This window comes from Priapulus caudatus, unplaced genomic scaffold (genome assembly GCF_000485595.1).
Source record: "Priapulus caudatus unplaced genomic scaffold, Priapulus_caudatus-5.0.1 Scaffold9, whole genome shotgun sequence".
In the NCBI taxonomy this organism is placed as follows: domain Eukaryota; kingdom Metazoa; phylum Priapulida; class Priapulimorpha; order Priapulimorphida; family Priapulidae; genus Priapulus; species Priapulus caudatus.
In genome coordinates, this window is record NW_014577070.1 from 248,390 (window position 1) to 259,604 (window position 11,215).

Consider the following 11,215-nt stretch of genomic DNA (forward strand, 5'->3'; position numbering starts at 1 on the left):
TGCCATCCATTGCGATGCGTGAATCGAATGATTCGATGCATATTCGATTCACGGATCGAATCATTTCGATTCACGCATCGAATTCTTCGATTCACGCATCGAAATGATTCGAATTCACGCATTCGATGCCATCGAATTCATTCGATGGCGTGATCATCGAATCATTCGATGGCGTGAATTCAGATCGTGCGTGATCGAATGATTCTCTCGATGCGTGAATCGAATGTATCGTTCAATTCGCAATCATCTCATGATTACACGCATCGCAATCATTGATTACGTCATCGGATGATGCATCGATCATTCGATTTCACGCATCGAATCGATTCGATCCTGAAAGTTATACCTTGCACGGTCTCGAATCTAGCGCATTTTCTATCAACAACTTATACAATACTATCGGTAAGAACTGTGAATGCAAATAAATAAATAATGTTAGCAATGCTATATTCTTACGTATTGTTGAGTTAGGATGATTGTAGAGGATGGCGCCGAAGCACGGGAGTAGGTAGATAGGAGTAGTGGGCTGATGTGAGGAGTAGTAGACTGTCATTGTATAAGTAGTTTGATAGACTGGCGCTAGATTCGGAAACGTGGCAAGGTATAATTCAGGCGGATCGAATGATTTCGAATTGCGTGGAACTCGAATGATTCGCGATGCGTGATCATAGAATTGATTCCAGATGCGACAATGCATTCGATTCACGCATTGAATGATTTCGATTCACGAATCATCGATCACGCATTCGTCAATTCGCAATTCATCGATATCCGACACATCATTCGATTCGACGCAGATCGAATCATTCGATGTCATCATTCGCATGCCGCTGACCATCGAAGATTCGATCGCGCGAATCGACCATGATTCGATGCTCGCATCATTCGAATCATTCACGCACGAATCATTCGGACTTCACGCATCGAATCATTCGATTCACGTATCGAATCATTCGATTCACGATCAAACTCATTCACGCATCGAATGATTCGATGCATCATTCGGATTGCGTAGAATCGAATCATTTCGATGCGTGATATCGAATCAATTCGCATGGCATCATTCGATTACGCATCGAATCATTCGATTCACGGCATCGAATCATTCGATTCACGCATTCCGAATCAATTCGATTCTCTTTCTGATATAAAAGTCAATAATATCGCGATAAATCGAATTGGTTATAGTGTGATAAATCCGACTGTATATTTGAATAAGATCGGAATGATATATAGTGATAATGCGAATGTATATGTGATAAATCAATGTTAGGTTATCGATAAAATCAAACCATAAAACAAAATCGAAATTACTACAGCAAACAACAAGCCTCATACCTGCCGAACGTGATGTGTGGCGGACGTTAGAAGTTTTCACTCTGGCGTGTGTTATGCACGTTTGTTGTATGGTTTGTGGCGTATTTGCGTGTTTGTTGCGTACAGCAAACTTAACTGAAAAAGTTCTTGAGCGGATTGTCATAAATTTTTCGAGCCGATAGGTCCAGAATATCGCCTAACTTAGGTATTGTATGAGATATTTCGTTGTGATCCTGACGCCAAGTAATTAATATAAAATTTTCAGGAGTAGGTCAGACAATGGTGGTGTAATCTTAGAACTTGATTACATCTATTGTGTGGTGATCCGATCCAATTAAATTTATTTAACTTAATGTAATTAATGTAATTAATTAAAAAACTTCTAGCTTAATTAATTAATATTAATTAAATAACTTTACTAGTGTCGACGTCATTTAAATTCAGCTGCCTTGCGGAGGTCTGTGCTTCCCGAGTTGCGCTCATGTTATCTATTATATTCATTATTTGTTATTTATTTAGTGCTATAGTACGTAATATTATGAGTTGATTATATACTATCAGAGTACATCAAAGAGGAGTAATAATCTCTATTATGAGCTCTTGATTACTATTGTATGTGCACGCGCTGCACACAGATCACCAACACACAGTTCAGTTCAGGAATTGAAAAAAAAACAAATAACTAGAAGACTAAATAACAAAAACTAAATAAACTATAACTATGTCTGTTCATGGTGTTGTTCCCTGTGTGCCTTGAAATTGACTATTACGGAAGACGGAGAAGAAAGGGGGAGAGTGAGGGCGCGTAATGGTAGATGTGAGGGGGAGAACGAAGGTGGCTGTGGAATGGGAGAGAGGAAGGTTGCGTAGGGGAGACTTGTTTCTCCGCTTTCATTTTACTTTTGGCATCGCCTACATAGTGTTATAGCGACGCACTCCTCTATCTAACTTCCGAGAGCGAACTATATCTTTGCGCACTGCTCAGGGTGATCTGCTTCGAGTGTAACCTCTGGAACAATAAGGAGTACCTTGCTTAAGGCGTTCATATAGTCCATGCCTTCGCCACATAGCCACTAATGGCGCTGCAGCAGTTAAGATGAACCAGTGAAATCTTTGCAGCAAACCTCAGAGAATAGTTTTCATACAACTTCCCAGGTGAACACGTCCAGCGCACATGTGCTTAACGCCTCCCGACGTGCCCTGCATCGCTCATTCTTTACATAGACTCTATGTACATGCATCGGAATTAAACTTGGCCAACATGCGTGTCTCTATAGGACCACCCTAGATTCTCATATCAGAGTTATTCGTTTTACTCTTTAGGAAATGATGTTAACTCAGTGTTTATTTCGCAGCCCCGCACTATACGCACTGCTGCAACAGGCCCGCGTACAAACATTCAGGAGGGTGCGTCTTTTTCATCGGGAAGGTGAACTTCTTGAGCCAGTCAACTTTGTCTGTGTACGCATTGTTCACAAACACACTGTAAATATTAAAGAATAATTGTATTTAAGAAGAAACTGTATGAAATGTGTACAACATGAGAATGTCATAGTTCGTATAATCAGTGCATTGGTCAATACATAAACACACCCTCAATATAAAATAAATATAAGGCAAGAAAAACTCCATAGAACTTGCAGTAGCTTCTCCGGTATGTCGTTTAGTCTCAGTTTCATTGAATGGAGTTGTGGTGAAGATGTTGACAGGCCACTTCTAGATTTACAATATAAATGTCATATGTGCGCGTGTGATCATAACGAGAGCAGAGAGCTTCTTCTCACGTATTAATGCAGTAGAACACTATTTTTATTTATCTGCTTATATCTGCATCATGCGCTATAAAACCTGCGGTGAAAGTACAAATTGCGATGTTGTCATGTAAATCTGTATTATAGGCCACGTACAGTACGCCTGAATAACGTAATACGAAACCTATATTCATTAGATGTTCATCTCTAAGGTATTATTGGCTCTTGGTGGCATTAGACTTGACTGCATAGTGTTTGAATGCCAAAACTTTGAGATTCTGGAAATCACGGCAGCTGCTTTACGAAAAACAACAGGAGGTCGTCACATCCGGCCGTGCCTGCAGCCATAGCAGCTCCAAACGAGTACTAACTATAGTATATGTCTATCTCTCAGCCCTCATTTGCTTAGATCTCTCGAATTCGGACTTCTGTACAATAAACGCATTCTGCATGCATAATTTAGTTATTACTGAATTAAACAGTAATAATTAATAGTTTAGAAATATATTCAGACGGATAATTGGGTAAATACCTGGCATAAAAAATGCGGACAACGCGGCTGTCAGTGCGGGGCTGCTCGCTCTGATCTTCCCGCATAACCATATCAAGAGTCCACAATAGAGAAGTTTCTATTATGGACTCTTGACCATATTTAGATAATGTCAGGTGTCGGAAGCTAAGGAAAAAACACAGTTAACACACATTCCTACAATCTATGTAATAAGATAATAATAAGATAGGCTAGCATTAGCCGCGTTCACACGTAGCAAGAAATCCGGTATTTAGCGTTCACACGAGGCAAAATACGAGGACCAAGAAATACGGTATCTAAACAGATCCGGTATTTCATGTAAATACGAGGCTTCCCAAACCCCGAATAATTTGCCGTGCTTGAGAAATACCGGATTTCTTGGACCGCGCATTTCCCCGTGTGAACGCTAAATACCCGGATTTCTGAAGCCGCGTATTTTATAGACTGGTCCGCGCTCGACAGTTCCAGTGTAACGCGAGTGGAACTGACGAGCGCGTACCAGTCTACGTATTTTATCGGCAGTTGGTGCGCGCGCATTGCATTGTTTATTTCGCATTGTTCGCTTGATTGTTTAAAGCAGCTCGCAGCTCGCAAATACCGTATTTCTGGAGCCGCGAATCAGCGTGTGAACGCTCGGCCGCGTATTTGTCTCAGATACGGTATTTCGCAAATCCGGTATTTTAGAAATACGAGGTCTCGTGTGAACGAGGCTATTGTTTCCGGATGGTTTCGTAATCGTCCGGGTACGTGAAAAGTATACACATTATATAAGTATACACACGTGCGCAGCAACCAACAATTTATTTAATTTATCGCATTAGAAAATTAATTCCAAAATCCGAAGCATACTGTAATAACATAGAAATTCAAGTTATAGTTGAGCATAAAACATTACTAAACGATTGTTATACGTACCAATTATGTAGATGAAGGAACAAGAAACTTTTTTGGATTGAAAAAATAAAAATAAAATTTATGGTTGCTTTATCTGCATAATCGTTTATGTGAGGGTTTATGCCTACCTATACCTTAAATATACATGCTCTCATATTATATTGCCGAGTTTCACCGCCTATAAATAACATTGGAGTGCCATGCTGTGCTAAACTTACATCATGTGCAGAATGTGAGCTTATTATAGGAGAAGTTAGATACCTGGTGGGATTTGGACCCGCCCCCCCCCCACTCAGTGTTATTTAGGGTACGCATATGCTCGTTCCCTCCCTTTGAAAGCACCCCCTATCTCAGGACTGCCAAAATTTCTGAACCCCCCTTTCGCGGGCTTTTTGCGGGTTTTTCCTGCCTTGGAGAACCCCCTATATCCGGAACACTACGTATGTGCTCTCCGAGTGCTCTAGTTATCTATATATTATTATTTGTTTATTTATTTAGTTATATAGTATATATATATATTATATACTATCAAGAGTACATAATAGAGAGTAATAATCTCTATTATGAGCTCTTGATACTATTATATGTGCACGCGCGCACACAGACACCAACACACAGTTCAGTTCAGGAATGAAAAAAACAAATAACTAAAAACAAATAACAAAAAACTAAATAAATATAACTATGTCTGTTCATGGGTGTGTTCCTGTGTGCCTGTGAAATGACTAATTACGGAAGACGGAGAGAAAGGGGGAGAGTGAGGGCGGTAATGGGTGAGATGGAGGGGGAGAACGAAGGTGGCTGTAGGAAGGGAGAGAGGAAGGTTGCAGTAGGGAGAGACTTGTTTCTCCGCTTTATTTTACTTTTGCATCGCCTACATGTGTTATAGCGACCACTCCTCTTCTAACTTTCGAGCGAAACTATATCTTGCGCACTGCTCAGGGTGATTGCTTCGAGTGTAACCTCGGAACAATAAGGAAGTACCTTGGCTAAAGCGTCATATAGTCCCGCCTTCCGCCAATAGCCACTAATGGCGCTGCAGCAGTAAGATGAACCAGTGAAAATCTTTGCAGCAACCTCAAGAGAAAGTTCATACCAACTCCCAGGTGAAACACCGTCAGCGCACATTGCTATAACGCCTCCCGACGTGCTAGCATCGCACATTCTTTACATAGACTCTATGTACATGCATGGAATTAAACTTGGCAACATGCGTGTCTCTATAGACCACCCTAGATTCTCATATCAAGAGTTATTCGTTTACCTTGTAGGAATGATGTTAACTCAGTGTTTATTTCGCAGCCCCGACACCTTACGGCAATGCTGCACAGGCCCGTAACAAACATTCAGGAGGGGTGCGTCTTTTTCATCGGAAGGTGAACTTTTGGAGCCAGTCAACTTTGTCTGTGTAACGCAATAATGTCACAGACACACTGTAAATATTATCAGAATAATGTATTTAGAAAAAACTGTATGAAATGTGTACAAACATGAGAATGTCATAGTTCGTATAATCAGTGCATTGGTCAATACATAAACAACACCCTAATATAAAATAAATATAAGCAAGAAAAACTCCATAGAACTTGCAGTAGCTTCTCCGGTATGTCGTTTAGTCTCAGTTTCATTGAATGGAGTGTGGTGAAGATGTTGACAGCCACTTCTAGATTTACAATATAAATGTCATAGTGCGCGTGTATCATAACGAGAGCAGAGAGCTTCTTCTCACGTATTAATGCCAGTAGAACACTATTTTTATTTATCTGCTTATATCTGCATCATGCGCTATAAAACCTGGGGTGAAAGTACAAATTGCGATGTTGTCATGTAAATCTGTATTATAGGCCACGTACAGTACGCCTGATAACGTAATACGAAACGCTATATTATTAGATGTTCATCTCTAAGGTATTATTAGCTCTTGGTGGCATTAGACTGACTGCATAGTGTTTGAATGCCAAAACTTTGAGATTCCTGGAAATCACGCAGCTGCTTTACGAAAAACAACAGGAGTGTCGTCACACCGGCCGTGCCTGGCAGCCATAGCAGCTCCAAACGATGTACTAACTATAGTATATGTCTATCTCTCACCCTCATTTGCTTAGATCTCTGAATTCGGACTTCTGTACAATAAACGCATTCTGCATGCATAATTTAGTTTACTGAATTAAACAGTAATAATTAATAGTTTAGAACATATATTCAGACGGATAATTGGGTAAATACCTGGCATAAAAAATGCGGACAACCGGCTGTCATGGGGGGCTCGTCTGACCCCTCCGACCCCCCCCCCTTACCCACGGGCCTACTGTAATAAATCTGAATACTGCGGTCAGCGGCATAACCATATCAAGAGTCCACAATAGAGAAGTTTCTATTATGGACTCTTGACCATATTTAGATAATGTCAGGTGTCGAAAGCTAAGGAAAAAACACAGTTAACACACATTCCTACAATCTATGTAATAAGATAATAATAAGATAGGCTAGCATTAGCCGCGTTCACACGTAGCAAGAAATCCGGTATTTAGCGTTCACACGAGGCAAAATACGAGGACCAAGAAATACGGTATCTAAACAGATCCGGTATTTCATGTAAATACGAGGCTTCCCAAACCCCGAATAATTTGCCGTGCTTGAGAAATACGGATTTCTTGGACCGCGCATTTCCCCGTGTGAACGCTAAATACCGCGGATTTCTGAAGCCGCGTATTTTATAGACTGGTCCGCGCTCGACAGTTCCAGTGTAACGCGAGTGAACTGACGAGCGCGTACCAGTCTACGTATTTTATCGGCAGTTGGTGCGCGCGCATTGCATTGTTATTTTCGCATTGTTCGCTTGATTGTTTAAAGCAGCTCGCAGCTCGCAATAACCGTATTTCTGGAGCCGCGAATCAGCGTGTGAACGCTCGGCGCGTATTTGTCTCAGATACGGTATTCGCAAATCCGGTATTTTAAGAAAATACGAGGTCTCGTGTGAACGAGGCTATTGTTTCCGGATGGTTTCGTAATCGTCCGGTACGTGAAAAGTATAACATTATATAAGTATACACACGTGCGCAGCAACCACAATTTATTTAAATTTATCGCATTAGAAAAATTAATTCCAAAATCCGAAGCATACTGTAATAACATAGAAATTCAGTTATAGTTGAGCATAAAACATTACTAAACGATTGTTTAACGTACAATTATGTAGATGAAGGAACAAGAAACTTTCTTTGATTGAAAAAATAAAAATAAAAATTTATGGTTGCTTATATCTGCATAATCGTTTATGTGAGGGTTTATGCCTACCTATACCTTAAATATACATGCTCTCATATTATATGCCGAGTTTCACCGCCTATAAATAACATTGGAGTGCCATGCTGTGCTAAACTTACATCATGTGCAGAATGTGAGCTTATTATAGGAGAAGTTAGATACCTGGTGGATTTGGACCCGCCCCCCCACTCAGTGTTATTTAGGGTACGCATATGCTCGTTCCCTCCCTTTGAAAGCACCCCCTATCTCAGGACTGCCAAATTTCTGAACCCCCCTTTCGCGGGGCTTTTGCGGGTTTTTCCTGCCTTGGAGAACCCCCCTATATCCGGAACACTACGTATAGACTGGTACCCGTTCGCACACTTCACTCCGTACGTATCCTTCGCTACACTGACGTAGTGACGGTTAGTGTAGCGTGTGGAACTGTCGACCGGGTACCAGTCTACACTACGTAGTGTAGAGTTCAGTGATCGAGGGGAACTAGGGAGCAATATTTTATTTTTCAAAATTAAATAATCCTGAATGAGCTTTCAAAACTAGCAGGAATTTCAGGAATTGATCCCGGGATTGGATAAAGTTTTCTATGATATTCAAGATGAAAGAGAGAGAGGAAAAACACCGCCCTTTTTAAAGAAATCTCCGGGTGAAAAGTCAAATACCCCCCTTTTTTTACAATTCTTGGGCCGATTTCGTCGCGCGAAAAATACTATTTACCGGAGATTTTGGGAACGCTCATGCGTCCTTCCGACCTAGGAGTGGGGGGGGGGGCGGGATTTGTAGGTCTCAGGAGAGAGTTGGTATTATGATCGTGTGCGGCTTAAGATGACGTTGTTTGGCTTAAGAAAACCGCACATCTTCTTACTCTTAAGCATTTAAATTTAGGCAATGATGGCGAAAAACGCCCAGCACGTACTGACTGCGTGTTGACCATGCATCAACTACCAACTAATAATGCGGGTTCAACATACATCAATATACAGGTACGTACGGCGGTTGCGAGGTATACGGAGGCGATGAAATTATTGATTCGGCAGTCTATGCTGGCGATATGACAACAGTTCCCTAGGGATCATAGTTTGAGATAAAGGAGCATATAGCAGCCAAGGCACGTATATCACAGGGGCATGCCTACCGGTCCAAGCCAAGTGTTACACGGATTTATGCAAGATTTATAAATGTAAAGATATATGCATACTAGTGGTGTAGGCCAAATTTGTCACAGGAAAATTTATCACGCGGAAAATTGGCCGCAGGTAAATTTGTCACACGGAAAAAATTGGTCCTCGCCAATAAACCACCAAGTGAGTTTCTTTTGCTACCACAAAAGAAGGCGGTGAGATCAGCGAAGAGGAGAATAGAAGTGGGCGGAGAAAGTGAGGATGAGAGAGAAGGGGAGACATAAGGAAACAGGGGAGTTTGATAATATTTAGGCGAGGGAGAGCATGAGCGTAAGAATTGGAAGCGATAGAAAGGACGGTGAGAAGCAGGAGCCCGAAGGAAGAGAAAGATGAAGCTGAGAAGGAGGAGGAGGAGGACTCCTCTCCTTCGTTCCTCTTCTTCCTTCGCCCTTCCTCATCTACCGTCGCAGCTCTCCTCTCCTTCTTCCTCAACTCTATCATTCTTTCTTGCTGTTCATCATTTTAATTTACCACATTCTCCTCATTTCTTTTCCTATGGTCACTTTTTCCGTGACAATGTTCCGGATCTTACGCATACTGTATGCATGTACCAATTTCTGTATATACAGTAGTATGAGAGAAGTAACACACACACACACACACACACACACACACACACACAACACACACACACACACACACACACACACACACACACACACACACAACACATGCGCGCGCACACACACACGCACACAGCACAAGCCACGCCCACGTCACAGCGCCGCGCGCACACCACTACAAACTCACACGCAACCAATGCACATATGCGCACATGCACGTAGAACACGGCGAAAAAGAGACAGAAACACGTTTGAAAGAAGATGGAGAAAAAAGAGAGAGATGGAGAGAGTGTGCGCGTGTGCGTATATATCCCCTGAATAAAAATATTTGTTAAATATCAAGACAGAAGAAGCATTATAAATATTATTATATATTATTATATATTATATAAGCATTATGAATATAAGCGGAGAAGTGAATAGCGACCAACAGACAGATTCATAGAAAAGATGGCAGACAAGTATAAACTAGAATACATACGGGCAGACGTGCTTCCGATCTTGATCAGCAGGATTAAGCTGAACAACAACCTCTCTCACCAGGCTACCTATGGCACTGCGGGTGGCTGTGACGACGACAGTGACCCGTTATTGTTTGCTATCCGCACTGACAACGTCGGCAGCGGCAGTTTGTGTACTTTGCCTATATCGGCCATGGTTCAATATTTATCCACCATAAAATCACCTAATACCACCTGCCTGAGTTTGGTCACTTAAAATAAGGTCGATAACGGAGGGGGTGCTCATTGCGAGTTTCTCAGGTAAAAATTGGGCACTTTCTTAGGTCACGGTTAATTCCAATCGCAATTTCGGGTTTCCCGCATACTTCTTTTCCAGAATCACGAAAACTTCATCTGTTATTTCTCGGTTCCCAGATAATTAAGATGGTGCAATCGCGCGTCCCTAAAGTAACCGCTCCCCTTCTAACATGCCTTTTTATTGACACTGGCGTAGTTTGTTTGCTTGGCTAAATTCTCAATGATATGAGACGGACGTTGTACCGCTCCTAAATACACCTGACTGTACCATACTGACTCTTAAAGTAGCTTAAAGTTTAACTTGTGCAGTTAAATAAATAGCTACATATTAAGCATATTTCGACAGATAAATACCTTTTTATATTTTTACCTTTTTTTATTTTTTATTAATACCTTTATATGTTTGTTTTTTAAATACCTTTAATAATTTTATCCTGCGGCTTTGGTAGTTATTTCAACGAAAATGTAACCGGGTTCCGACTTCTTATTTTAAAAATCGAAATTTCGGAAACAATACAGTGTGACGTCCGCTTTCTGTGGTGATTGCGAAATGGCTGAGAACGATGACTTTGTTGACTCCGAAGACGATGACTTGACAGTGTGTGAAAGAGTGGTTCTGCCGTATGAGTATGAACCGATGCTATTGTGGTATGAACCGATGTGTAGTTGGTGATATTGATGGAAGTGAATCATCGGCAGATAACTCTAGTGATGATGGTGGTGGCGAGCCGGCTGTTTCGCCGCTGGATGAATGGTAACTTGGGCAGGGTACACGCAGGTACACACACGCGCTACAACGCAGAAGTACCACGCACGTACACCGTCGGTAACACGCACGTACACCAGATACACGCACGTAAGCACGCGGGTACACGCACGTACACGCAGATACACGAACGTACCCCGCGGTACACCGCACGTAACACCACGTAAACGCGGTACACGCATTAAATCC

General features: G+C 41.6%; 1 protein-coding gene across 2 annotated transcripts in view; it reads right to left on the bottom strand.

Moving 5' to 3' along the window:
• LOC106806836 (transmembrane protein 45B-like) overlaps positions 1-10,060 on the bottom strand; it is a 24,565-nt gene extending 14,505 nt beyond the window's left edge. Inside the window, exons 1-2 of one of the 2 annotated variants that reach the window (XM_014808979.1) lie at positions 9,984-10,032; positions 5,759-5,898 (exon numbers count right to left, since the gene is read on the bottom strand). The gene's annotated coding sequence lies outside the window, so the exon portion shown is untranslated. Of the gene's footprint in view, positions 1-5,758; positions 5,899-9,983 lie in introns of both variants that reach the window. The other variant, XM_014808972.1, reaches the window with a different exon arrangement.
• Between the last annotated feature and the right edge of the window lie 1,155 nt (positions 10,061-11,215).